The following is a 26225-nucleotide window of genomic DNA, read 5'->3' as shown; positions in this document are numbered from 1 at the left end:
AAACAATGAAGCCATTGCTATCTACAAAATTGCTAAGAATTCATAAAATGCCACAAGAGTTTTCTTTGAAATTATGGACATCTCAAAAATACTTCAAACATTTTAAAATGGTATGGATATATGGTTATATATTAAATATTACTGCAATCATTCAAGAAAACATTAGATGTATTATATTTAAAGAGCTGCAGTGTGAGTTAGAGCTTTTGTAACCTTTAAATTTCTAATATGTTCTTTGTGTATATAAGTTAGCATTTGATTATGCATGCAGTCTTTAAGTACATTTCCAATATGTTTTAAACCAACAGAGGCTACAGAAATATATACTTCTGTAAGCATTTATTTGATTACCCAGTAGCCATAAATTAATGCTGATAAACCACAACGTCCCAAGCAAGAAATTTCAGTCCAATGGGAAACTGATGTAAAAACACGTCAAGCAGCCTTCGTATTCCTAGTGGATTTAGTTGAACAATGAGTAAATCCCTCCAAGTGAATGCCATTTATAACCCATGATGCCTGTAAAGAAATTAAGTCAAAAATGTTTAAATTATGTAATATCCAAAACATAAAGTTTTGATGTTGTTGATCTATCCTGGGGGTAGGCAACCTTGGCTCTTTTATGACTCGCATAGCTGGCTCAGGAATTCTGGAAGTTGAAGTCCACGAGTCATAAAAGAGCCAAGTTTGCCTACTCCTAATCTATCCTAATACGTTTGAGGAAGTTACTTGTAAAAATATAGGTGGATATATTTGGATCAGATTTTGGTACGCTCACAATTCTAGTTTTCTATCACATTTGTCTAAAGATTGGTCATTTAAATGATTTAAATGGGCTTGAGATATTGGTGGATTGAATTGATTATAGAATTTATAACTAAAAATAAATAAATAAAATTATACCTGAATCAGATTGTTAATAGACTAAATCTCTGTTCCAGGTGACTAACTCAGATTGGATCCTGCAACATTATCCTGGGAATATGAATTTCCCTTCATTTGTTAGGTGATATATTTATCTGAATATAGATTCATCGTATATATATATATATATATATATATATATATATATATATATATATATATGTATTTTATTATAGTATTTTCTTTTACATATTTTACATTGAAAACATGCCTATTTCATCTTTATTTTATATTTTAAATTACTTTTAATATGTTCATATAAATTTTCCATTACTAAAAGTCTTGAATATACACCATTTATTGTATGTCTATTGTAATATAAAGCCATCCACTTTTAATATACAGCATACACTGTACACTTTTTTTAAAAGAGATTATTCTTATACTAAGCTTGAATAATGAACTTTTAAAACTAAAAATTTCATCAGTAATATCAGGAAGTGTGACAATTACTCTGATTTTGATATAATCATGGAACAAATACTATACTTTACTAATAACTGACAATATTTGCTTAAGGGCTGGGTAGAATGTTTGAAATGTTACTTCAGTTCAAACTCTGTTAAAAGACTTAATAGTTTTTGATAACTGATAGGGTTAATGTATTAGTAATAAGCTGTAGGTACCAAAAATGTTTATCACAATTCAGCACTGAGCATGTAATAGCTAAATTTGCATGTGACTGATGTGCTATCAGAGGAAGATATTATTTTAAGTGTTTGTCTTCTGATTTATATATTTAAATATTATCCTCCTATGTGTAGGCCTCCTATTCTACTACCTCTGTTAATTACTTTATAAATTGTTTATGTAAGGTATTTATATATATTTATGACTTATATTTTTTCAATTTTTTTAAGATTCTTAAAAATTTTAATTAAGCCTATGACTTTTCTCAAGACAATAGGTTTCACTTGACCAAATTACATAGAAGTCAATTGGACATTCGCATTTGAATCTAGAGAAGCTCTCACTAACTTCAGGGCTTCCCTGCAAGGCTGTAGCCTGCCAACACTCAAGGACAACTCACCTCTCATGTGAGCCGTTCCATCAACTAAATCATCCAGCTGACCGGCGCTGAGGCTCAGCCGTCTAAAATCACTCAGATCTGCGCTGAGGCTCCGGCGATGGAATCGCTGCAGCTGACCGGCATGGAGACTTTCCCAACCGAATTGATCCAGCTGACCGGCGCTGAAGTGGAGGTTATTTAAACGGCCTTACACTTGCTTCTTTGGAACGGAGCAGCCCTTCTCATTCAGAGGAAGTTCCCTGCAGCCGTTCATTAATCTCCCCTCACTGACTGTTGGTTCAGCTTTCCAGAACAGCTGGCTCCATTGTGGGCTAATTTTTTCCGATTGTTTAATCGGCCCTAAAGGCAGCACCGGAGGTTGCTTAACTCACCCCTCAGCTGATTGGCGCTTCCCAACTCCCAAGATTTTTTTCCAGGTTCCCATCTCGGGGAGCAGAAGGGATGGATGCCCTCCACAGTCTCTGGCCCAGGGAGCTGTTGTATGCCTTCCCTCCCCTTCCTCTGATTCTGGCAACAATATGCAAGATCCTGCACAAACGGGCGGAGGTCATCCTGATTACCCTACATTGACCGAGGCGTCCATAGTTCGCCGACCTGGTGGAACTTTCCATCTCTCCCCCATGGAGGATTCCCTCAGGTCATATCTCCCTCAGCCAGGGAGTCCTTCAGCATCCAGATCCTCAGTGGCTCCAACCAACCACTTAGCACTTGAGCGGCGGGCCTTGACCCAAAACTCATATTCATCAAGAGTGATCGCCATGATCCAACAATCCAGGCGTCCCTCCACTAATAGGATTTATGATGCCACATGGAGGAGCTTCTGTACCTGGTGTTCAGGGCACAAAGTATTGTTCTGGAATTCCTGATGGATGGGTTGGAGAAGGGGTTATCTCCAAACACCATCCGCAGACAGATTTCAGCCCTATCCACGGTGCTCCTGTGTGACAATTCCACCCCCTTGGCGCAACACCCTACGGTGTGTTCCTTCCTAAAAGAGGCAACTAATGCCAAGCCTCCAGCAGTCCACCGTTATCCCTCTTGGGACCTACCCCGGGTCTTACAGGCCCTCACCTCACCACCCTTTGAGCCCATTAACACGTGCTCCCTAAAGCTGTTGTTTATGAAGGTGGCTTTCCTTGTAGTGGTCACGTCGGCCAGGCGAATTTCAGAGCTGCTTCCTCTCCGTCAGAAAGGACCTGTGCATTTTCCCTGCAGACAGGGTGACCCTGCGTCTGGATCCTTCCTTTGTTCCCAAGGTTAATTCCTTATACCATAGGTTCCAGGAGGTGGTGCTTCCTAACTTCTGCCCTAACCGGTCTCACGAATTAGAAAAACAATGGCATACTCTGGATGTTCTCAGGGCCCTGTGGCGTTATATCAAACGGACTTGCCTTCCATAAATCCAGACTTAGTCTTATTGGAACAGGAAGATTAAGACAACCCACTAGTGGATTCTCCATCATCATGCTGAGAAAAGGCGTTCAGGTAAGACAATGCCCCTTTCCACTTATAATATAGGAATCCCCCCAGTCTGGCACTCACTCTTGGGAACAATTAGATAAGCCTCCAAGGAACTTAAGGATAAGCCAGTCCTAGCCATTTTGTGGTTGTGCAGTGACTCGAGGCTGACTCTGCACTTGATCCCTCTTCCCTGCCAGCCTGGGTGCTTCCCAACACCTCTAATAAGTGTCTAGGCAAGATGGATGGCATAGAAGTTTAATAATATGTTTAAAAACAATAACAAAAGTCCAGCTTTATACCACGAAGCAGAATACTGAAAGCTTCAGATATGTAAAAGAAAATATGTCTTCACCTTGTTCTTCAAATGTGGAATCTAATCTTACAAGGTAATAATGAAAGTGTTCTTTGTTAAAAGGGAATTAAACAAATCCTACCTATATGAATTGGGAACACTATTTATTGAGAAACAAGAATGGGAATATGTTTAACATTTTGCTTATGGCTTTTGTTATATGATTGCCTTCTGTGAAAATAAACTGCTGGGTTTGATAGGTTTTGACTGCCTTTGATAATAGACTTTGATAATAGTGGTGTTTCTATTAGAGTTGCACAAAGTAATAGAGCTGTGAGGGTACAGTGTTTTTGTTTGTCATTGCAAAGAAGTATGCAACTGGTGTCCACAAAGCAATTCAAGAGTCTTCATACTGTTTCAGGTCAGAAGATAGAAGAAGACTGAGGGAGCCTGTAAAGCAGAAGAATATGAGCATATTGGTTGTTTCACTTTGTTCTTAAAAGCAGAGGGCCCATATATTGCTTCACAAAGTGACTTCAAAGGGTAAAGGCATGCTGGCTGAAAAATTCTAGGAATTGAAATTGCCAAGGTTGAGAAACACTAATCTACATTACTTCTATCTATCTGAGGCTTGATTGGTGAAGTCTTTTTTTTTTTAAGGTATGCCATGAAAAGGCACTCTGAGTAAACCTAAGCATATAAAAATGATATTTTATCCTGACCTTTCAAAGTTCAGTTCCTGCTTTCTATATTTTCCCCTGGTAATATTGTCTGATATGTACAGTAATAGCAAATCCAGGAAGTATGCAGTCAAATTTTGACACCAGATTCCTTGTAGATTTATCTGCTATAGTAATGGAAGTTATTAATGGTCAAAGAATGCTCATTTACAGTTTCCCATATTTGAATCCCCACCCATCACCACCCTCAATCTCTTGGTCTTGTAATATAAACTGGCACTAGCTTGAAAATTAAGGGTGTGAGATTTTTTTATCTTTAATTTTCAGTTTGGTACCAAAAAAGAGTTTTGCCTCCAAGGAAAATGCTAACACAAAATAAACAACAATTGTATTGCAAACTTCCTTAGGAGTACTATATGGATCTGAAGTCCCTAGATAAATATTTTAGTCATAAGAGGGTTAAAAGGATTGCAACATCATAATACTCTTATATTTTAATTGAAATTGTACTGAAAAAACAAACTAGCAGTTTGAATGCTCTCAGATAATTTTTCAAAAGCTTCTGAATTAAGGTACCACAGCCAATTTCTGACATAGCAGGCATTTTATTGTCTTTACAAATGAGGCCATTAAACATAAAACAAATGATGAATTTACCTAGAGAGAAACATTAATGTCGGCATTTATAATTATATAGTGTGTGTTTACTTGGTGATTATGGCACATTCCATTATTACTCTATGCATAGAACACTAAAAACATTTTTAAAGTTTTGTAAATCATCAAATAAAATATTGTATTATCTGATATCCAAATATGAAAATATCAGGCATTCCATTTTATTGTAGCCATCTAGTATTATACATATTATATGACAACTGGCAAATAGAGCAAGAAAAATGCACATCACAACTCAAATCTTATCTAAGTATATTCAGTCATCAATTTTCAGAGCTTAATTTAGTGGCTGGAAATGTCCATACTTTTCTGAATTGAAGAACAGGAATGAACAGAATGTAAATAAGCTTTTTTTTTAATCACCAGTGCCATGAAGACTGGATCGGAGGCTTTGGGAGAAGCTGCAGTGATGTCAAAATGATGCATGCAAAGTCAGTTGCTCCCCTTGCAAATGCTCACAGTCTAGAGATTAATAATTAGAGAAATCTAAATATTCATTGTGCATGTAGAGAGTGCAAAGGGTATGAGATCTTGAATGCAGTAAAGATAAATTAACTCTTAAGGAGAACTGAATTTTTGGTAAATATCAATAGGATTTGACATTTCAAATGAACTTCAATTGTCCTTGTTTATCTCTGGGTCACAGAATGCAGTACATCTCCCTCTTCACAAGTGAATAGATTAGACCAGTCTGGAAGGTTGATAGGAAATGAGTGTTCTTGATTGGTTTTAGTGGTTGCCTGACTGGGAAGGGTACAAATGAGATAATTTGAAAAGTTGGGAAAACAAAAAGAGTTTCTTATCTCTCCTGGAGTGTTTTGCAGACTAGGAAACAGGAAATTAAAATAATGCTAAATAAATAATAAAGGGAAAAGTAAGCTCTCATTTCAGCAACAATTTAGAAAACAATGGTTCTTGCATGACAGATTTTTTCGTCCTTGTCCCACTTTATTGTTCTCCTAGGTTTTCAAGTAAATGGCAGTGGCTCTGAAATCTTGAGAGTGAAATACACCCTTTACTTTAAATTGAAAAGTGTACAAAATGCAAACACAATAATTACACAGTAAACTTGCACTACCAGAGTAGCTGCTGGAAATCATGGGCTGATTTATTAATTTATTTTAATTATGCACTATTTTCAAAACATTTTTTTAGGATAACTTAATTCCTTCAGTTAAACAACAATGGCTGAAATACAGTAACTGATCAGCAGATTTCAGGCAACCATGAAACTTAGAATATGTCTTTGCTCTTCTGGATAATTTAAGAAATCTTAATTTCATTTTCCCATAAACATCAAGCAAATATCTCTGCAACATTATTACAATAATTTGGGATTTCATAATACTTTTCCCATATGCCAGATCAGCATTACATTTTAGCAACTCCACTTCTATCTACTTTCTATCTACCAAGAGAAATTTGGAATAAAAATTCTGCATTATTTGTTCTTACAAGAAAACAGGATATTTTTCTGAATATTCATATAATATGGATAGTTATTGAACAGTCATACATTCTTGTTCAAGGCATCTAAATTATAAAGTTTATGGAAATCAATTCAATATATAATTATAAATACAGTGTAAGAAATTCTTTATTATTCTTTGCCTCATGGATTTGTTTCCAACTATTCATGCTTAATTACATTTAATTTCTATAAGTTAGTAAATGTTTCATATACCATACCACTTTAAATATTATAGGTTCCTATTTCCATAGCAGGCCTTTTCTGTACATGATGTGGTTCTTTTATAATACAAAAGTAAAGGAAAACTTTTATCAATTGTTAAGATTTAGTATGTCAAAATCTTGCTAAATAATAATAAGCTCTAAACTGTAGAGAGATTTAAAATAATTTAATTACAATATAATAGGTAATATTTATTAATGTAATATAGTTTCCTAACTTTACTTCCTAGCAGGTAATGGTAAAGGTTTCCCTATGCAGTCATAGCAAAGAAATAATAATTTTATTTTCAACATTTCTATATTACAGTTGAGAAATGCTGGAATCTCTCATAATCATTATTTCACAAATATATATCACAATACAGAATTTAATAACATAGTTGTAGTATCACTTTTTCTTTATTTTATACCACCAGCACTTATCAAATTGTTCTTCTTAATGTACAGGAAGGATAACATAGCAAGATGGATATTTCAGCATAACAGAAAGTTATCTACTTCAGGATATTTTCTTAGTGCTTAAATTAAGCCTGCATTTATCATTGTCCAAGACACCAATAAGCCTTTTAGCCTATTTTCAATTCACATGCACTGCAATAACCTTGAATTTCATTTACAACTAACTAGCTAGCTAGATAGCTAATTTCCAAATATGCCTATACACATACATGTAACTCAAGCCCTCATTGTCATTATTCCAAGGTTAGGAAGAAAAAAAATGAAAAAGTTGCATGCTGTGAATGTATTATTAGCAAATTAGTGTCACTCACAAAACAGGAATTGTCCAAAACTTCAAGTACCTACATTGGAGCAAATTAATGTGCTTTCTATTGTTTTGATTTTTCTCTAAGTTTATTGTTTATTAAGCTGCATTAGATTTTATGAAAAATAAATTGTTTTCTTTTCCTTTCTTTTAGCTGATTTTTTTTTTCATGTGATGGGTTACAGGAGATCCTGTACTTAATTTAATTGCAAGTAGCTATGATATGTTGTCCCAGTCTGCAGTCTTCTTGGCTTCCTTTACCTGAATTAAATGTCATTGCATGACAATAAAGAAGCTTCCTTTTCTTAACAGGTTGAGCTGCAAAAGTTTTCATACCATACTTCTGAACAATAAGTACTTGGATACTTTGAGAATGATCAGATGATGATGACAGTCCTTAGCTATAATTGCATGCATCCATCTACTCATATATACATGAATAAGCAGCAGTATTAGTACCACCTGCTTTTTAATTACACAAATTTCATGTGTAAGGGTTATAGAGTTACAGTTCAGAAGTCTAGATTTTGTTAAGATAGTTTCAATTGTTGCTACCTGAAACACCTGGCTTTGTGCATCCAGAACATGATGGTCTTATTTCACTGAGATCCTCTATTGTTGTATCATTATCAAACACCTTAATTTTTATAGCCATGAGCCTCATCAAATTAGCCAATCCATTTCACTATACACCATATTAGGCTGCATCTGCTTATGTGTTGCTTCAAGTCAATTGCACATTCAACCATTGTGCCTAATGATAACTTTCTAACTTCTAATTATGGTTTAATAGGAAAAGCATTCTCCATAAAATACTAATATCTCAAGCATTACTATATAGCTTATAATAGAAACTTTGCATTTTATTAGGCCTATATCGGCAAAAATTCCATTTTCTTGAGGTTTGTATAATTCACATTTTTAATTTGGATGCCTTGTTTCATGACATTATAACATTTATTATATGATTCCTGAAAAACTGATTTCACCTTAATCAGTGTTTCTCAAACCTCAGCAACTTTAAGGTGTGCGGACAAACCCCAGAATTCCTCAGCCAGCAGTGTGTGGAGTTGAAGTCCACACATTTTAAAGTTACTATAATTGAGAAACAATGATCTAAATGACTAGTCCATGAAATATTGTTTTTACCTCAGTTTGCTTTCGTTGCCATCAATAAAAGCATTGGGCAAAAGTGACTGCCTGCACAGTTAATGACAAAAGAAAAGCCATCAACACAAAGAGGAAAAATACCCACATAGAATCCTAACAGAATAGAAGGTAGCAATATTAGCACAACAACATACAATTAAGCTATTTGTCAGGAAAGATATTATCATTAAATCCTTTTTAAAAGTGAAACTAAAGAACATTGACAATTCTAGATTGTCAATTATTTAAAAGTATAGATGCATTTCCATAGCATAGAAATTTTACATTTGCAGGCCAAAGAACTGTTGGCATACACAGATGCTTCTTTCTGTTTGCCTAATATTCTATGAAAAAATCATTGGGTTGAATATGAAGACACAGAAATCCTACAGAATCTAACCTACTTTTATGCTCATTTATAACCAGTTTTCTTCTTTAGCTGATCAATAATTATATTCAGATAATGTAGAATCATGCTTAAAGTTTTGTTAGGATATATAAAGCATGATATAATTTGATCTTCCTGAATGAACAATGGCACTGTCTTATACAAGAAATAATTTGGATAAAAGCTATGTTAGAATAAAAAATATGATTAAATTAAATACACATAGAAACTTAATTTCAAATTTGTCCATTGGATATAAAATGCAAAATGGCAGTTAAGGAATCTATATATTAAATTATCTTCCTGAGGCCATTCACACATGAATAAATTCATATCATTAAACTAAAATATCTATCTCACAAGGATTTTCTATTTTCAGTGATGATAAAAAAATTATATTACAACTGTTTAAGAAAGTTTGCATTTCTATTGTGATTTTATAACAACAAATATTCATGACATATATTGTCAATCCACTTCTGAAATTAGTTTTAGTTGCAGAAAATATTGCATAAAATAATAATTAGAATTTACTTTTTAGTAGTATACAGTTGTCACTTCTATTAAACATTATGGCACTGATATTTTATAATATTGTGATTTTATATGATTTTAAGCATAACACATATGTGTTTCTCTTGCATCTTCTATCCCATCACTGACAACAAGCGTAATTAAAGAAGTGGCAACTTTCTTATTTGTTGATATATTGATTGAAATGGAAACTATTTCAGCAAGCTCTTCCTATGAATTTTAGCTGCAGCTATGTGTGATAATTTAGCCATTTTTTTTTGTTCTTCAGTGCCAATACTGCCATTTAAAAAGATATGCCTAGATGTGAAATAGTTATGCTGCAAAGTTAATGTGAAAATATTCTTCATTTTTAAATAAAATATAAAAAAAAACATTTGAATAAATATTTCTTCAGAACATACTGGAATATTTAACAGGACTATCTGATCTAATATTTCATCTTCAGATTGATCTACCAGATATTTATGAAAATCCACAAAAACTAGAAAATTAGTATCTTTCTTGTTGCACTCTCTAGAGAGTGGAGCATTCACAAAATACTAATACTAATACTAATGATGATGATGATGATGATGTTGGAAGGGACCTTGGAGGTCATCTAGTCCAATCCCCTGCTCAGGCAGAAAACCCTATACCATTTTAGACAAATGGCTGTCCAGTCTCTTCTTAAAAACTTCCAGTGTTGGAGCATTCACAGCTTCTGGAGGCAGATTGTTCCACTGATTAATTGTTCTGTCAGGAAATTTCTCCTTAGTTCTAGGTTGCTTCTTTCTTCGATTAGTTTCCACCCATTGCTTCTTGTCTTGCCTTCTGGGGGCAAGTTGTTCCACTAATTAATTGTTCTGTCAGGCAATTTCTTCTTAGTTCTAGGTTGCTTCTCTCCTTAATTAGTTTCCATCCATTGCTTTTTGTGCTACCCTCAGTGTTTTGGAGAATAACTTGACTCCCTCTTCTTTGTGGCAACCCCTGAAATATTGGAACACTGCTATTATGTCATCCCTAGTCCTTCTTTTCATTAAACTAGACATACCCAATTCCAGCAATCAATCTTTATATGTTTTAGCCTCCAGTCCCCTGATCATCTTTGTTGCTTTTCTCTGCATTCTTTCTAGAGTCTGAACATCTTTTTTTACATCATGATGACCAAACTTGGATCCAGTATTCCAAGGGTAATCTTACCAAGGCATTATAAAGTGGTATTAACACTTCACATGATCTTGATTCTATCCCTCTGTTAATGTAGCCTAGAACTGTGTTGGCCTTTTTGGTAGCTGCAACATACTGCTGGCTCACATTTAAGTGATTGTCCAGTAGGACTCCCAGATCCCTCTCACAGTTACTATTATTGAGTAAGGTACCACCTATACTGTACCTGTACATTTGTTTTTTCTTGCCTAAATGTAGAACGTTACTTTTTTCACTATTTTTTTTTATTAAAAAAGTTTTTATTTTCCATTTATTCATACAAAATACAATTAACCATTGGTACCGCCTGCCCATTCCCCCCAGGCTGCGTCCACCCTCTCTAAACCTTCCCTACTTCCCTCTTCTTTCTCTCCTCCCCTCCTACTCTCTTCCCCTCCCCATCTCCTCTAACCATCCTACTTCCTCCCTACTTCTTCCTCCCCTCTCATCCCTCTCACACACATGAACGCAGCATAGGGGAAATGCCCAAGCATTTGCCATGACTATATTATCATTACCCACCCACTCACCCACCCACCCACCCTCAACCCTCCCCCCCTCGCTTCCCAGAGCAGAGTACAGGGTTATTAATAAGAAGGTTAACAATAATAAAAAAGGGGAAAAAAGAAAAAGAAAGAAAAAAAGAAAGAAAAAAAATCATACTTAACCTTTAACTCCCCTTAAATTAAGACATATAAACAAATCTCTACAACAGTTACTATAAAATTTACTCATAAAATAAATGAAACTTTATAGTACCATATTTTTTCTGAATATAATCTATCCATCTTCTCCATACAATAATATATCTTTCTTGTGTATGATCCTTCAAATAAGCAGAAATTTTTGCCATTTCTGCAAAGTTAGAAACTTTAAATATCCATTCTTCTAAAGTAGGCAATGAGTCCTTCTTCCAATAGGAGCCTACTGCTGCAGTTAATAAATTCAACATTAAAGTAGTTTCTTTGTCATTTAAATCCACAAAGATACCCAATAGGAATAATTGAGGGGTGAACTTTATCTTCCTTTTAAAAATCTTTTGAATGTTCCACCAAATCATAATCCAAAAAGCCTTTACCTTTTTACAATTCCACCAAACATAAAAATATGTCGCATCCATATTACCACATCTCCAACATTTGGGTTGTAAATTTGGATACATACAAGATAATACATACAAGATAATTTTTTAGGATCTAAATGCCATCTGTAAAACATTTTATAAAAATTTATAAAAATTTTCCCTCAAATTTTGAGCTTGTGTAAATTTAACATTTCTAATCCAAATTGTCTCCCATAAGTCCAATGTGATCGGATCCTGGATATTCTGAGCCCATTTAATCATACAGTCTTTAACCAATTCTGTTTCAGAGTCTAATTCTATTAAAGCATTGTAAATTCTTTTTATATGGGCCTGACTCTGATTTTTAATCTGAATAACCAGATTTCCATCTTCTAGTGTTATTCCTTCTTTCTTATCTACAGTCCACCTGTCCACTATTTGTAAATATTGAAACCATGACTGTAGAATATTTTCTTGCCTTAATACATCTAGAGATTTTAAATGCCAATCCGAACCTAACCAAATTAATAATTCTTTGTACGAAATTTTATCAAAGTTCATCCCCTTAGAAATCCCCTCAACTGCATGTCTAGGAATCCCCCAGATAGGTATTTTATAGTTTAACCTATAATAATACTTTTTCCAAACTCGAAGTAAGGCACTCCTCAAAATATGTAATTTGAAAGCCCGGTCCACTTTCTTATTAAAAATTAAATATGCATGCCAACCATACATTAAATCCCACCCTTCAAGAACAAGAATATCCTTATTTGTTAAATTAAGCCAATCACTTATCCAAGTTAAGGCTGCTGCATCATAGTATAATTTCAAGTTAGATGCTTTAAGTCCTCCTCTTTCTCGGGCATCTTGCAAAATCTTAAACTTAACCCTTGGTTTTTTCCCAGCCCAAATGAATTTATTGATACCCTTCTGCCATTCCTCCAAATTTACATCTTTTTTTAAAATAGGTATCATCTGAAACAAGAAAAGAAACTTTGGTAGAACATTCATTTTTACAGCTGAAATTCTCCCCAACAGTGACAATTGCAGTTTTTTCCAGTCATTTAAATCCTTTTGCACTTTTGCCCATAGTAATTCATAATTATTTTTATACAATTTTCCATTTGAGGCAGTTAAATATACTCCCAGATATTTAACCTTTTTCACCATCTGAAAACCTGTAGCTTTAACCAAACTTTCCTTGTCATTGGCTAACATATTCTTAGATAATATCTTAGTCTTATGGTTATTGACTTTAAAACCAGAAACTTTTCCATACTGTGTTATAAGTTCTAATAAACAATCAACCGCTCTAATCGGTTGTTCCAAAATCAAAACCAAATCATCCACAAAAGCCAGTAATTTATACTCATTTTTTCTTATCTTTATGCCCTTGATTACCGTTGATTCTCGAATCTGGATCAACAAAATCTCCAATGTTAAAACAAATAACAATGGAGATAATGGACATCCTTGTCTTGTCCTTTTTTCAATATTAAAAGTCTCAGTCAATCCCCCATTAACAACAATTTGAGCCAATTGTTGCTGATATATAGCTTTAAGTGCATGTAAAAAATTATTCCCAAAATTCATTTTCTCTACCAATGAGAATAAGAATTGCCAATCTAATTGATCAAAGGCTTTTTCAGCATCCAAAAATATAAAAGCCACAGGAATCTGGTTGTTCTTATCCAAATACTCAATTAAGTTAATAATTTGTCTAACATTATATTTCATGTATCGCCCTGTTATGAATCCTGATTGATCACTATGAATCAAATCCTTCATAACCTGCATTAATCTATTTGCCAAAATTTTTGTAAAAATCTTGTAATCTACATTTAAATAATGATATCGGCCTATAATTCTTAGGCTCTGTAAGATCTTGATCCTCCTTCGGAATCAATGATATAAACGCTCTTTTCCAAGAAGGAGGAACTTGTGCTCCCAGCAAGATACTATTAAAAAGCTCCTTTAATGGCTCCAACATTTCTTCACATAAATTTCTATAATACGTCGACGTCAATCCATCTGTTCCTGGAGACTTTCCCACCTTTAACTGCTTGATAGCTAAACCAAACCTGGATCCAGTATTCCAAGGGTAATCTTACCAAGGCATTATAAAGTGGTATTAACACTTCACATGATCTTGATTCTATCCCTCTGTTAATGTAGCCTAGAACTGTGTTGGCCTTTTGAGTAGCTGCAGCATACTGCTGGCTCACATTTAAGTGATTGTCCAGTAGGACTCCCAGATCCCTCTCACAGTTACTATTATTGAGTAAGGTACCACCTATACTGTACCTGTACATTTGTTTTTTCTTGCCTAAATGTAGAACCTTACTTTTTTCACTATTGAATTTCATTTTGTTAGATAGCGTCCAATGTTCAAGTCTGTCAGGATCCTTCTGTATCTTAATTCTATCTTCAGGAGTATTGGCTATTCCTGCCAGCTTGGTGTTGTCTGCAAATTTGATGAGTTCCCCTCTATCATCCAAATGATTGATGAAGGAGTACTGGGCCTAAAACAGAGTCTTGGGATACCCCACTGCATACTTCCCTCCATGTAGATGCAGTTCCATTGAGGACTACACATTGAATGCAGTTGCTCAGCCAGTTACAGATTCATCTGGTGGTGATGCTGTCTAATCCACATTTTTCTATCTTATCAAGTAGTAGGTTGTGGTCTATTTTAAATGTATCATAGATTTGGTCTTCTTTTGCAGAATGAATCTATATACAGCTGCATTCACCAAAATGATTTCTTTACATTCTGGAACTGTAGGAGCCATTTCAAAAGACATATACCTTGACAACTTTCAATAACTCTTACTTCAAGTTAATTAATAATCCTATATGTTTTCCTACAGTTAAACATGAATACAATAAGACTGCTCAGCTCCTCTTGTTTACACAGACATGGCTATGAAGTTTTCTTGGCAGCATTATGGAACTGATTTGCTATTTATTTTTGGATTTTTTTCTTCTTTTTTCTTTTGATTCTTCAATATGGCTTACAACATTGCAATTTCCTGATAGTCTTCTATTCCAGTACTGATCAGTCTTTGAAGATCAGTTAAGGTCAGCTGGCTATACCACCTGCTAGTTCATCATTAAAAATGACATTTTAAGCTTTTCTCAGAATCCCAGTAATGGGCAACAATCCACAAATACTGGGTTATTGCTGGAATGCTTCTTATTTTGTTCTTTATAACTACCTGTGGAATCACAGACAGCATTTCTTAAACAGATCTTACGAACTAAGAAATCAGCTCAAATTCAGTATGAACTGAAGAGTTAAAACGAACGTGATTTTATTTAAGCTTGCAATATGAGACTAAACATATTCGATTTGAGTCACTTTGAGATCCAATTTGAAAAGAAGTTTAATCCCTAGGCAATAATGGGAAAGCAGTGAAACACCTGCAGCTGCCTCATTTTATGGTAGAATGAGGTGAAAATAATATAAGTAGGCAATTTAAAAGACATTAACCTGGTGTTTTAGCCACATATTTTAACATTATGTTTTTTTTTATTAAAAATACTCTTCTGCACTCCTTTTTAGGAAAAAGAAACAACAAAGTAATCTCCAACATATTCAGCAAAAATTCTACACTAGTTGCACTATACAAATACAGAAGATAACCTAGGTTTTTTAGAAATAATACTTTTTAAAAAACTGTCTAAATAGTAAAATTATACTTTTGCGCTTGATATTTTGGGATTCCAGGCTTGTTTGACATTGAGGAAAATCATTTGGTATGCCTTATGGGAAGGTAATAATAGCAATATCAATAGTAATATTAATCATAATACCAGAACTACTATTATTCCTATAATAATTTAATACATGTATATATGCAAATCTCCCAGCAACTCCAAGTGGTTTACAAATTGTTAAAAATGTTTAACACAAGAAAACAACAAAAATGAAAAAGAACAAAGATAGCAAATCTGGGTAGGAACAAAGAAAAAGAAGAAAAGTGGGTTTCAATCATGGGGGCTAAAGGCATGAATTAAGAGCCATTTCTTTAGGCACTGTCAAAGCATCATTGGATGAGGGGACTTGAATCTTGAGGGTCTCCAGGGCAGAAATGGATTGGCTTTGCTGCTTCTAATCACTGGTTGTAAAAAGATGCCTGGAAGATTGCCATAAGAGTTGACAACTTTGGTCCTTCATAGAAAAGAGTTATTATCATTTCCTGGGCATTTTGGCAGACTATGGTCTCTTTCACACAGTGCTTTTTTTTCTAAAAAAAAAAAAAAAAAAAGTGCCGGACTCACACACATCATACAACCTGCCTTGCCTGCCCTACAAGGTTCCATCCAAAAAAGGTGCTGGAACTCTGTTCAGGTCATTCTATAAGAAAAAAAAGCCCTGCTTTTACATAAGTTTAGAATCAAGACCATTGAACCTAGCATAATTATACTGCCCATGATCACTAGATTTTGTGAGGTACCATGGGATCAACTAATTTTAAAGTTTCTGCATTCTAGCCAATTTACTATACTACACTTGATTTTAACTACATGGCTGAATAAATCAATTAAATTGTAACTTAAATCTTGAAGTGGTTTGAATTAAATTATATTGCCATTGAATCTTGAATGAAATCATGCCCTCTTTGAAAGTTGAATTTCCAGTTTGACTAAACAAGCTTGATTCACATAGGCCTAATGTGTGTAATATACTCTGATGCAGGAAACAGGCAATTAGTTTGTAAAGTACTTCACAGCCTTTATAGCCACCTGGTTAAATCTGTTGGAGAACATAGCTTCAAGTGGCAAATTTTCTTTATTTAACTGGTGAGATTAAAGCTTAATCAAATCAGCTCACTTTTTATGTATTGCCATTCTTCTCTGCACTCTTTCCAGTTTCTAAGCATCCTTCTTGTATTGCAGCAACAATTACTACACCTGCTGTTACAAGTGTAGTCTGACTATTATTGTGTAGAGCAGATATATCACACGCCAAGTTCCCAACACCATATTTTGCTGATGCCGCAAAAGATTACATGGTTTTTGGCACATGCATCACATTACAGAAAATATCTACAGGCCCCTCACATCTGAGACATAAACTGTTTCCACTCCTCCCCTTAGAAGGCCACTATAGGGCATTGCATCCAAAACAACTAGATACAGACTTTTTTCCCTTTATGCCATCACGGCTGCTGAACATCTAATTCCCACGGTATTGTCTTACATCTAAGTTTATTTCCTCATGTATTACTTTTATCCTTCTCATTTGTTCTCTAACTTCTCTTATTGGTTAATATAATTATTAATACTTTGATATTATGACTATTATTATATTGTTGTTTTGCATTATTATTAGCTTGTTCTTTTGAGAGTTTATGAACTGGGGACATATTCCTTGTGTGTCTATCACACTTGGCCAATAAAATATTCTATTCTATTCTGTTCTGTTCTGTTCTGTTCTGTCCTGTCCTATCCTACTCTATTCGCTGCTGGTTCATGCTTAATCTGTGCTCTATCTGTTTAATGTAGTGGTTGAGACATTAGGCTAGAAACCAAAAGACTGAATTCCCACTTTAGACACAAAGCCAGCTGGGTGACCTTCAAACAGTCACACACCCACACCTCAGTCTTACAAAGCAAACAATAGCAGACCACTTCCAAAATATTGCCAAGGCATATTTTGTTCAGGCATTCATCAGGATAAACAATTATTCTAAGACATGCACAAGCACACAAACAAAAATCAAGACATCCATAGGTACTTCAGCTGAGCCAAATATAGGAGCCATGGTAGCGCAGTGTTTAGAACTGCAGGCTAATTCAGCTCACTGCCAGGAGTTCGATCCTGACTGGCTCAAAGTTGACTCAGCCTTTCATCCTTCTAAGGTTTGTAAAATCAGGACCCAGATTGTTTGGGGCAATATGCTGACTCTTTAAACCACTTAAAAGAGGGCTGTAAAGCACTGTGAAAGCAGTATATAAGTCTAAGTGCTATTGCTATTGTTATCTTTGCATCCAGCGTTTCCTAAGTGCATAACATTGTATTTCTCATCAGTGAGATATTAGATAGGGTCCAATATTCAAGTCTATCAACATCATTTTGAATCTTCAAAGCCCCACCTGCAAATTGGTGAGCATCCCTTATGTCATCTGCAAATTGGGTGAGCATCCCTTCTAATCCATTATTTAAGTCATTTATGAAAATGTTAAAGAATACTCAGCCAAGGACAATGCTGTGGAGTAGCCCACTGCATATTTCTCTCCATACAGATATATATCCATTGAAGACTATGTATTGGTACACTTTTTCAAACAACTATGAATCCATCTGGTATATGAAGTAGGCTCTGGTCAACTTTGTCAAAAGCCTAAGTCTGAATGTATTACATCTGCAATTAATATAAGCAAATTAAATGTGATATATCTAATATACTGAAGAAGAAGGCAGAGGAAGCTAATAGATTTGTTAAATTTAGACAAAAAAGCCATTAGCTTGAACTAATTAGATAAAATCCAACTTTTCTGTGGCTTAGAGTGACCTTCTGCTAATTTCCCAGTCTACTTCCCAGAATAATGAGAACATGTGGAAGCCTCACAATGACTTTATATTTTCAGAGGAAGAAAATAGAATTTAACAAAGTCATTTTAGAAAGTAAAGAATCCAGTTTCTGCCTTTTACTCTTTCTCTATTTCGTATTCATCATTCTCTTCCTGTGTTAGAAAGAGGAAAGTATCTGTGCATATATGCTTGGTGATGTATTTTATATGTGAAAATGATATATGTATGAGAAAGAATGATTAGTATACCTAAATGGAGATCAGAAATATATATAGTATATTTTAATTTGCATTTGTTTAATTTTAATGAGAAGTTCTTAATGATTTAAAGCTTTTGTCCTGGTCTATTTGGTGCTGCAACCCCCCCTTTTTAAGGATATGTCCTAGTAGATTTATTGTTTTCTGCTTTAATTGGAAACTGTAGGCTGGGAAAGCATACATAGTTTAATATTTTCGCCCAAGTTGAAGGTTTTTTCTCTTTATTCATGATTTTGGGAGTGATCACTATAAATTCAAAATTATATTTGATATAAATTTAATATGACAGATTTATTAGAAAGCAGAAAGCATCCATTTATAAATCAAGTTGTAAAAGGATAATTAAAGAACCCCCAACAATTTCCAATATTACAGGATTGAAGAACTTCTGGGCCATTGACTTAACTAGGCTTAATAGACTAGTCTGTCCAGTCTTCAGAACCTAAAACAAGGGCCAGCTTTATTACCACTGAGTAAGGCAAAGCACAGGAAAGGCAGTTACGATTATTGCTAATGCTTTCGAGCTGGATTGTAATAGGGCTGAGTCTGTATATCTTTCATAGGAAGAACTTAGCAGCCATCATTTCCATTCTCCTGAACAGGAATTAAGATACAATCATTATTAAGCACTGGATTTTGGAAGAAAATTCACCATGTGCCATATTCAATTAATCTATCAATCAGTATTATCTTCCTTCATTTTTTGTAATGTATCTGTGCTCTGAATTTTTACTTGTCCAGTTTCCATTAAGCTGATTACTGTCATAGGAATGATGTAAGATGAAAGAAACTGAACATAAAGATATTACTCTTCAAAAAATAGATCCAATCTTGACCCCTCCATAACATCACTGATTTAAAAAAATATCCCACAAATAACATATAATAAATATCTGTTTTTTTAATCCTAACCATGGCAATTAGTGAATGGATGACTTGTAGGATGAACCTTAGCCCACAGGCCTAGATCTCTTAATAAGAACCATTTGTGAAAAGAACTTGTGAAAGTGTTAACATTTTAAATTAAAAGTATGTAACTTTCACACATCAAGTAATAGAAGATTGCTTAGAAAATTTAGAAGACTTTTCAATTGTTAGGATATTACATCAATGTTTTGATTGGCTTAACTACATTTTTAATAATAAAATACTATCAATTATAAAAAGTCATTATTTTTCCAAATAAATTACATTATATTAAAATACAGTTTTATGCTGATGATATCTAAAGTGCAATATTTTAAATATAATCAATGAACTCTAACTTTATTGAAACATGGGATGTTCCATTCTGCATTATATAGTTAATTTAGACATCTGATTTCCTCTGTGTGATGGTTTTATAACCATATTTGTTTTCAAATATATAACCATAATATATGTCCCTATTATACTTCCAGGTTTAAAACAAATAAAACTGAATATGCATTTTGGTTCTACTTTTTCCTTTGTGAAAAATAATGAAAATGTCATTCTTCAGCAATTAGCCACAAAAATTTTCCGTATGTTATATATAGTAGCACATTATCTGGTAGCATGAAATTTGCTGTTAGAAATATCATCACAGCTTAGCAACTCTAAAACTATCTATTTTTTTTTTTCAACTATATCAGGACTGGCACAGCATCAATAACACTATGCTCCCTGGATCTTCATTTCAAAGAGTTCTTAGGGCAACCCAAGATCTGTACATATAACTTGGCAACAGAAGAAATAATCTAATTTCAAATAAAGGATGCTAGAAAGATTCAAGCAAAATATTTGCACTTTCGTAAACCCCCAGTCCCTAAAACATTTATTAGTCAATCTTTTGGTTAGTAAAAGGAAAACAGGCAAGGAGAAGGAGAAGGAAGAAGTATCCACCCTCCGGTGATGATTTCATACTCTTCAGAATACTTTTAACATAGATGGTTTAGCTGAAAACAATGAATATATATTAACATGGTGTATTTTTCACTCTAAAATTATGCAGAATACAAAAATAAAAATAGCAAGTCAAAGAAATATATGCATGCGATAAGGAAAAATACAAGGAAATGTAGGCACATAAAATTAATTTATGGTAAAACCGTTCATTTCGACTCTCTATGTTTTCTTCATTTATTTGGTTTGCAATTTTCATTCATTGTTTCTATATATCCTAACTTAAAGTCCTTCTTTTATAGTAGTTAATTGTTATATTCAATACAAATTAATTAAGATGCCTGAAACCTATTTTGCTATACTGCACACACTTTTCTACTGCATTCAACTTATTTGTGTTATTCCTAGCATACCAAATTTAAAATTCCATATAAAAATTGGGAAGAAATTTTCTTTTCTCTTGCATTTACAGTGTCCCATAGTCACATACCAAATTTGTTATGTTCTTACCAGCAAAACAACAGTCATTGGCTATACTGGATTTGCTTAATAACCACATGGTTCCCTTAATCACCATGTGATTCACTTAATAACCACAGTGACTTGTTCTATCACCATCATCAAAAAAGGTGTAAAATCACTTCTGGTCTTGCGTTGCAGTGACATGGCTGATGGATTGTGGGGCTCCACACCCCACGGCTGGTTTCACTGCCAGGGGATGCTAAATGGGACAAAAGTCATCCCGGAGAGGTGACAAAGAAAGAGAGGCCCCCTGCTGATTGCAGAATGGTGGTGGTTGATCCGTTTGACCTGGGGGAAGCTCTCCAACCTGATAGGAGAAAGGCTAGCCACACATTGCTGACTAGCCTAAGCTACTGGCAGCCAAAGTCCAAAAGCACCAACCAGAACAATTGTGAACAGCGTGCTTGGAACTGGGTGAAAATATTGATCTTCTCTCTCCTATTTTGTAACTGATTTCCTGGAAAAGATCCCAAAGAAGCAAAAAATCCTTCGAAAGTGAGAAGGGAAGGGACAACACCCTCACCCTTCCATAGATGGAAATGGTGAATTAATGTTATGGGGGACAGAAATATATTGAAATGAAGTTAATAATACTACAATTTGGATAAATTTGAAAATTATGAAAACTGTTAAGGTTCCACATGTGAAAGAGAATTGATGAAATTATAAGAAATTATAAGAAAATAATTCTCTGTCTTAAAAGTTGGTAAATGAATAGCTACTGATATCTAGTGGTGGTTTAGAGCATAAAACTACAGACGCATTGACTCAGAAATTGGCAAGATGCCCAGAAATAGAGAAAAACTTGTTCCTTTGAACCTCAGAGACTTTAGCCAAATAAAGAACAGCTGGGAACAGAGGGAAGAAAATATACTGGGCTATCTACTACAGAGTGAAAACCACATTTGTTTTAAAAACTGCCGACCTTCTGGGATTATAAATATTTACTGAGCTGTGATTTCTAAGTTCAAGAATTGTTTGCAGAGAAAGAAAAACTTTGACTTTTGACTAATCTTGTAGGGGGGGAGTTACTGGAAAACTCTTATGTGGCAAAACATTCTGGACTGCAATTTTGGCTGGTTGATAATTGTAAGGCCCCTGAAAAGACACACTGTTATAAAACACTGCTTTCAATGATGCTTTGACAAATTGGAAATGCATTGGATTACAAAAACCATATATAAAGATAAGAACTATGTAAGATTTGGTTGTTTGGATTTTAAGATTGGCTGGTTTGACAAGGCTAATCATAGAGACTATGGTACCAGTGAAAGACTATCTGGAGGGGGAAGACAAAATGGATGTTGCATACCTATCTAAAAGTTATAGGAAATCTCACTTAATATTCCCTTCTAAGGCCCCAGCCTGGAACATCAGAGATCTGCAGGATCAATACTCCAAGACAACGCAAATACTTTCCAGGGGGAAATGTATGCACTGCTGCAACAGATTCAAATGACAATTATTTCAAACTATAATGAGCTTAAAAACAACTTTGATGACATAAATGAGCACATTACAATTTAAAAACTTTCAGAGAATGATAACAAAGAATGAACAAATAAATCAGATAACAGAACATAAACCAGAGGAAAGTGACCCAATAGGGAAGCTACAAATGAAGAGAACTACAGCTTAATACAAACAAAAGAAAATTTGCAAGATTTTGCCACAACAATGAAAATGAAAAAGATATTTTATCTTTCAGGACTTCAAAACAAACTTGAGGATAAGAAAAAAGATCTAACAAAATGGATTACAGAGCTGCCAGGAGAATCATTAGAGTTTTGGAGACAAAAAATGTACATCCTACTTAACTTGTCTTTCTCATTCCCAGCAACACTCACAAAAATACAGGAAGAACTCCCTGGCAAGCACAACATACTGACTCAGAAAGCTACCTGGCAAAAGAAGAAGGCTAGAGTTAGATTCAAGAGATTTGATTCAACTTACCAGGAGTACTATATGAATAAACATTTGTTTTAATACGGTTAAAAGAATTGATAAATTTTGGATATAAAGGGACCCTACAGTAAGAGGGATAAGATATATAAGTAGTATGGTACTTTTTATAATATATGAAATGTAAAAATATTGGGATGGTGTATGTAAATGAAAAGTTTGGATATTTAAAGGTAATTAATTTTGAGAAAATTATGACTGATAAAAATAGTTTGAATACTGAGGGGAAAACAAGCTTGAATAAGAATCCTGAAAACAGGACACATAGTGATTTAAAGATGACTTTTACAAATACAATTGAAACATAAGCCGATCAGAAAACATCTTATATGTTGAAGTTATTGTTATTGGTACAAACACAAGAAAAATGTTTATATACAACCTTGTATGTATTGAAAATAAAAAGAATCATATTTGTTTAATGTTGATAAAGGAGAATACTACTGGAAGAAGAGAAGATCAAGGAAATATATCTTAACTAATATATTAATTATGGAATTATAGGAATTAATTATTATTTTGTTTTTAAATATATGAACCCAGACAACACGCTGTTTACTAAGCACTAAAGATTGCTATTGTATAGCGACAATCAAGATGAATATACTTCCCAAATTACTCTTTTTATTCCAATGTGTACCAATTAAATTAGGCAAAGATTTTTTTTGGGAAAATTTAAACAGAATTACATCCAAATTTATCTGGCAATGAAGAAAACCAAGAATTAAATTAAAATTATTACAGGATGCAAAGGAAAGAGGAGGGCTCGGCCTCCCGACTTGGGAAAAATATTATCAAGCAGCAATATCAGTATGGATAAAGGATTGGATACACTTAAGGAACAGAAGACTACTGGCATTAGAAGGCCATACATGCAAATAGGGTGGCATGCTATAATGTGGGACGGGAAATATAAGCCTCGTCAGTATTTTCAGAATCACCACATTACACGGGCACTATTAGATGTGTGGATAAAAATTAAAAAAAAATAATTATATAAAAATTTCCAATTAGCTATACATATTAGAGATATTCATGCACACCAAATTCATAAATTTAGGAAGAATAATTACATATAAAGATATCTTAGACGAGAATGGAGACCTGAAAACAAGGAAAAGATTATTAGAAGATGGTATAGAGTTGGAATGGTGGGCATACTTACAAATACAGTCGCGATACAGAAAAAAACAAAAAAGAACCAGGGATAAAATTAGAGCATACACAATTAGATAAAATCCTTCTAGGAATAGAAGATCAAATGATAAAAAGATATATCAATATTTATTAGAACAAGATTTGTTAGAAGAACAGGTAAAAGAAACAATGTTAATCTGGAGCAAAAAAATTGGTTACAGTATTGACCTAGATAATTGGCAATCATTATGGGACAGAAACAGGAGGTTAACACTAGCCACCTCCTATAAAGAAAATTTATACAAGATGTTTTATAGATTGCACCTTCCCCTTAAAAGGCTAGCAAAAATAGATAAAAAAACTTCAACAACATGCTGAAAATGTAGAAAGCTTCCAGGGACTTATTATCACATGTGGTGGGAATGTTCAAAAGCACAAAATTTTGGAATCAGATAAAAAAATTGGCTGGAAGAAATACTATTACAAAAAGTTGATTTAAAACCAGAAACCTTCTTATTAGGGATTATTAATGATAAACTCAGCAAAGCATCTTTCTACTTACTATTACATATTTTAACCGCAGCAAGATTGGCATACGCCCAAAAATAGAAAGGAAAGAAAACCCCCACTGAAGAAGAAATAATAAATAAAATTTTATCCTGCACCAAAATGGACAGGCTAACTCTAGAGATGAAAAATAAAACTGAAACAGAGTATTATGAAATTTGGAAAAAAATTGTATGATTGGTTAGAGATAAGGAGGATCGCTAAGATGATTATCGATTGACTAGTTGATATCGTAAAGACTTCTTATTAGTACCTATATTAGGACACAACTGAAAGATATGTAAATACAACGTTGATGATTGAAAGATGGTTTACCAAAAAATTTACAGATATTATACGCACAGTTTGTTATACTCTGTCCTGTTATAGAATGTATTTTAAGTTTCTGTTTTTCTTTCAACATAAGGTAATACTAATAGCAGTGTTGAAGCCAGGGAAGTTGAATCATGTCCATTTCTGTTTTTAAAATGTACATTTAATAAAATTTGTAAAAAAAAAAAGATTGCTATTGTAAAAAATCAATAAAATATATATTTAAAAAAACAGGTGTAAAATCAAGTCAGATCATATGCTGAACTGCTTAATGACCACAGTGACTTAATCCAGGTCCAATTGTGATTGTAAATCAAGGATTATCTGTATATATTTATCTTACTATATGTTTAATTTGAACTGAAAACTGTGTTGAAAAATTGAGAACTCAGTCAAGAAAGAGGAACCAACTTCTTCCCTGGTCCAACACATTAAAATCACAGGACATGAAATTGACTTTAAAAAGACCAGAACTATCGCCAAAACTGAACACTTTAATAACAGAATAATCAGAGAAGCCATTGAGATAGAAAAATGCCCACACAGCATGAACAAACGAGATGATACCTCCCACCTACCAGCCATTTGGAAACCCGCCCTTATTGACAAACGAGTCCCTAACACAAAGACTGACACCAGACCCATAGTCACGAAAGCCACACAGGATGTCACCACCACACGTCTACGCAAAAAGCAAAACCAAACCCACACTGATGATGAGGCACGACCACAAACCAGAAGCCAGACCACAGCTTCATCATTAACCACTTTAAACCCCTCCAATCCATACATGAAGCAAACTGACACCCACCATGAAGATGAGGCACGACCATGAATGCAAAGCCAAACAATAGCAATGCTCACCATCTCACATCCCCCTGCAACTCAGATTAACCTGAGCACCACAAAGCCCCCACCCAAACAGAACACTCCCCCAACCAATCAGAGCAGAGCCAACCCCCATCCAATCAGAGCACAGCCAAGCTCCTAACCAATCAGAACACAGCCAAGCTCTCATCCAATCAGTTCATACCCCCACTGGCAGTTAAAAGGAAGAAACAGCTACGATTACACATTGCTCCTAGAAGCACGAAGCCGAAAACACCAGCATGAAGATGACGAATGAGACTTCATCGAAACGTTGCCAAGACACTTCCAATTTGACGCGGGAGAAAACCCGAATAACCAAAGACCTACATACAAACACCCGCAAAAACCTCAGAAA

The 26225-nt window shown here is 34.3% G+C and overlaps 1 pseudogene; it reads left to right on the top strand.

Moving 5' to 3' along the window:
* The first annotated feature begins 2088 nt into the window (after positions 1-2088).
* On the top strand, positions 2089-21527 carry LOC120313334 (annotated as a pseudogene).
* Positions 21528-26225: the final 4698 nt, after the last annotated feature.

This window comes from Crotalus tigris, unplaced genomic scaffold (genome assembly GCF_016545835.1).
Source record: "Crotalus tigris isolate CLP2741 ecotype Arizona unplaced genomic scaffold, ASM1654583v1 scf7180000018612.1091805, whole genome shotgun sequence".
Classification (NCBI taxonomy): domain Eukaryota; kingdom Metazoa; phylum Chordata; class Lepidosauria; order Squamata; family Viperidae; genus Crotalus; species Crotalus tigris.
The sequence above is the reverse complement of the archived record's forward strand: the minus strand, read 5'-3'. Positions and strand labels throughout refer to the sequence as shown.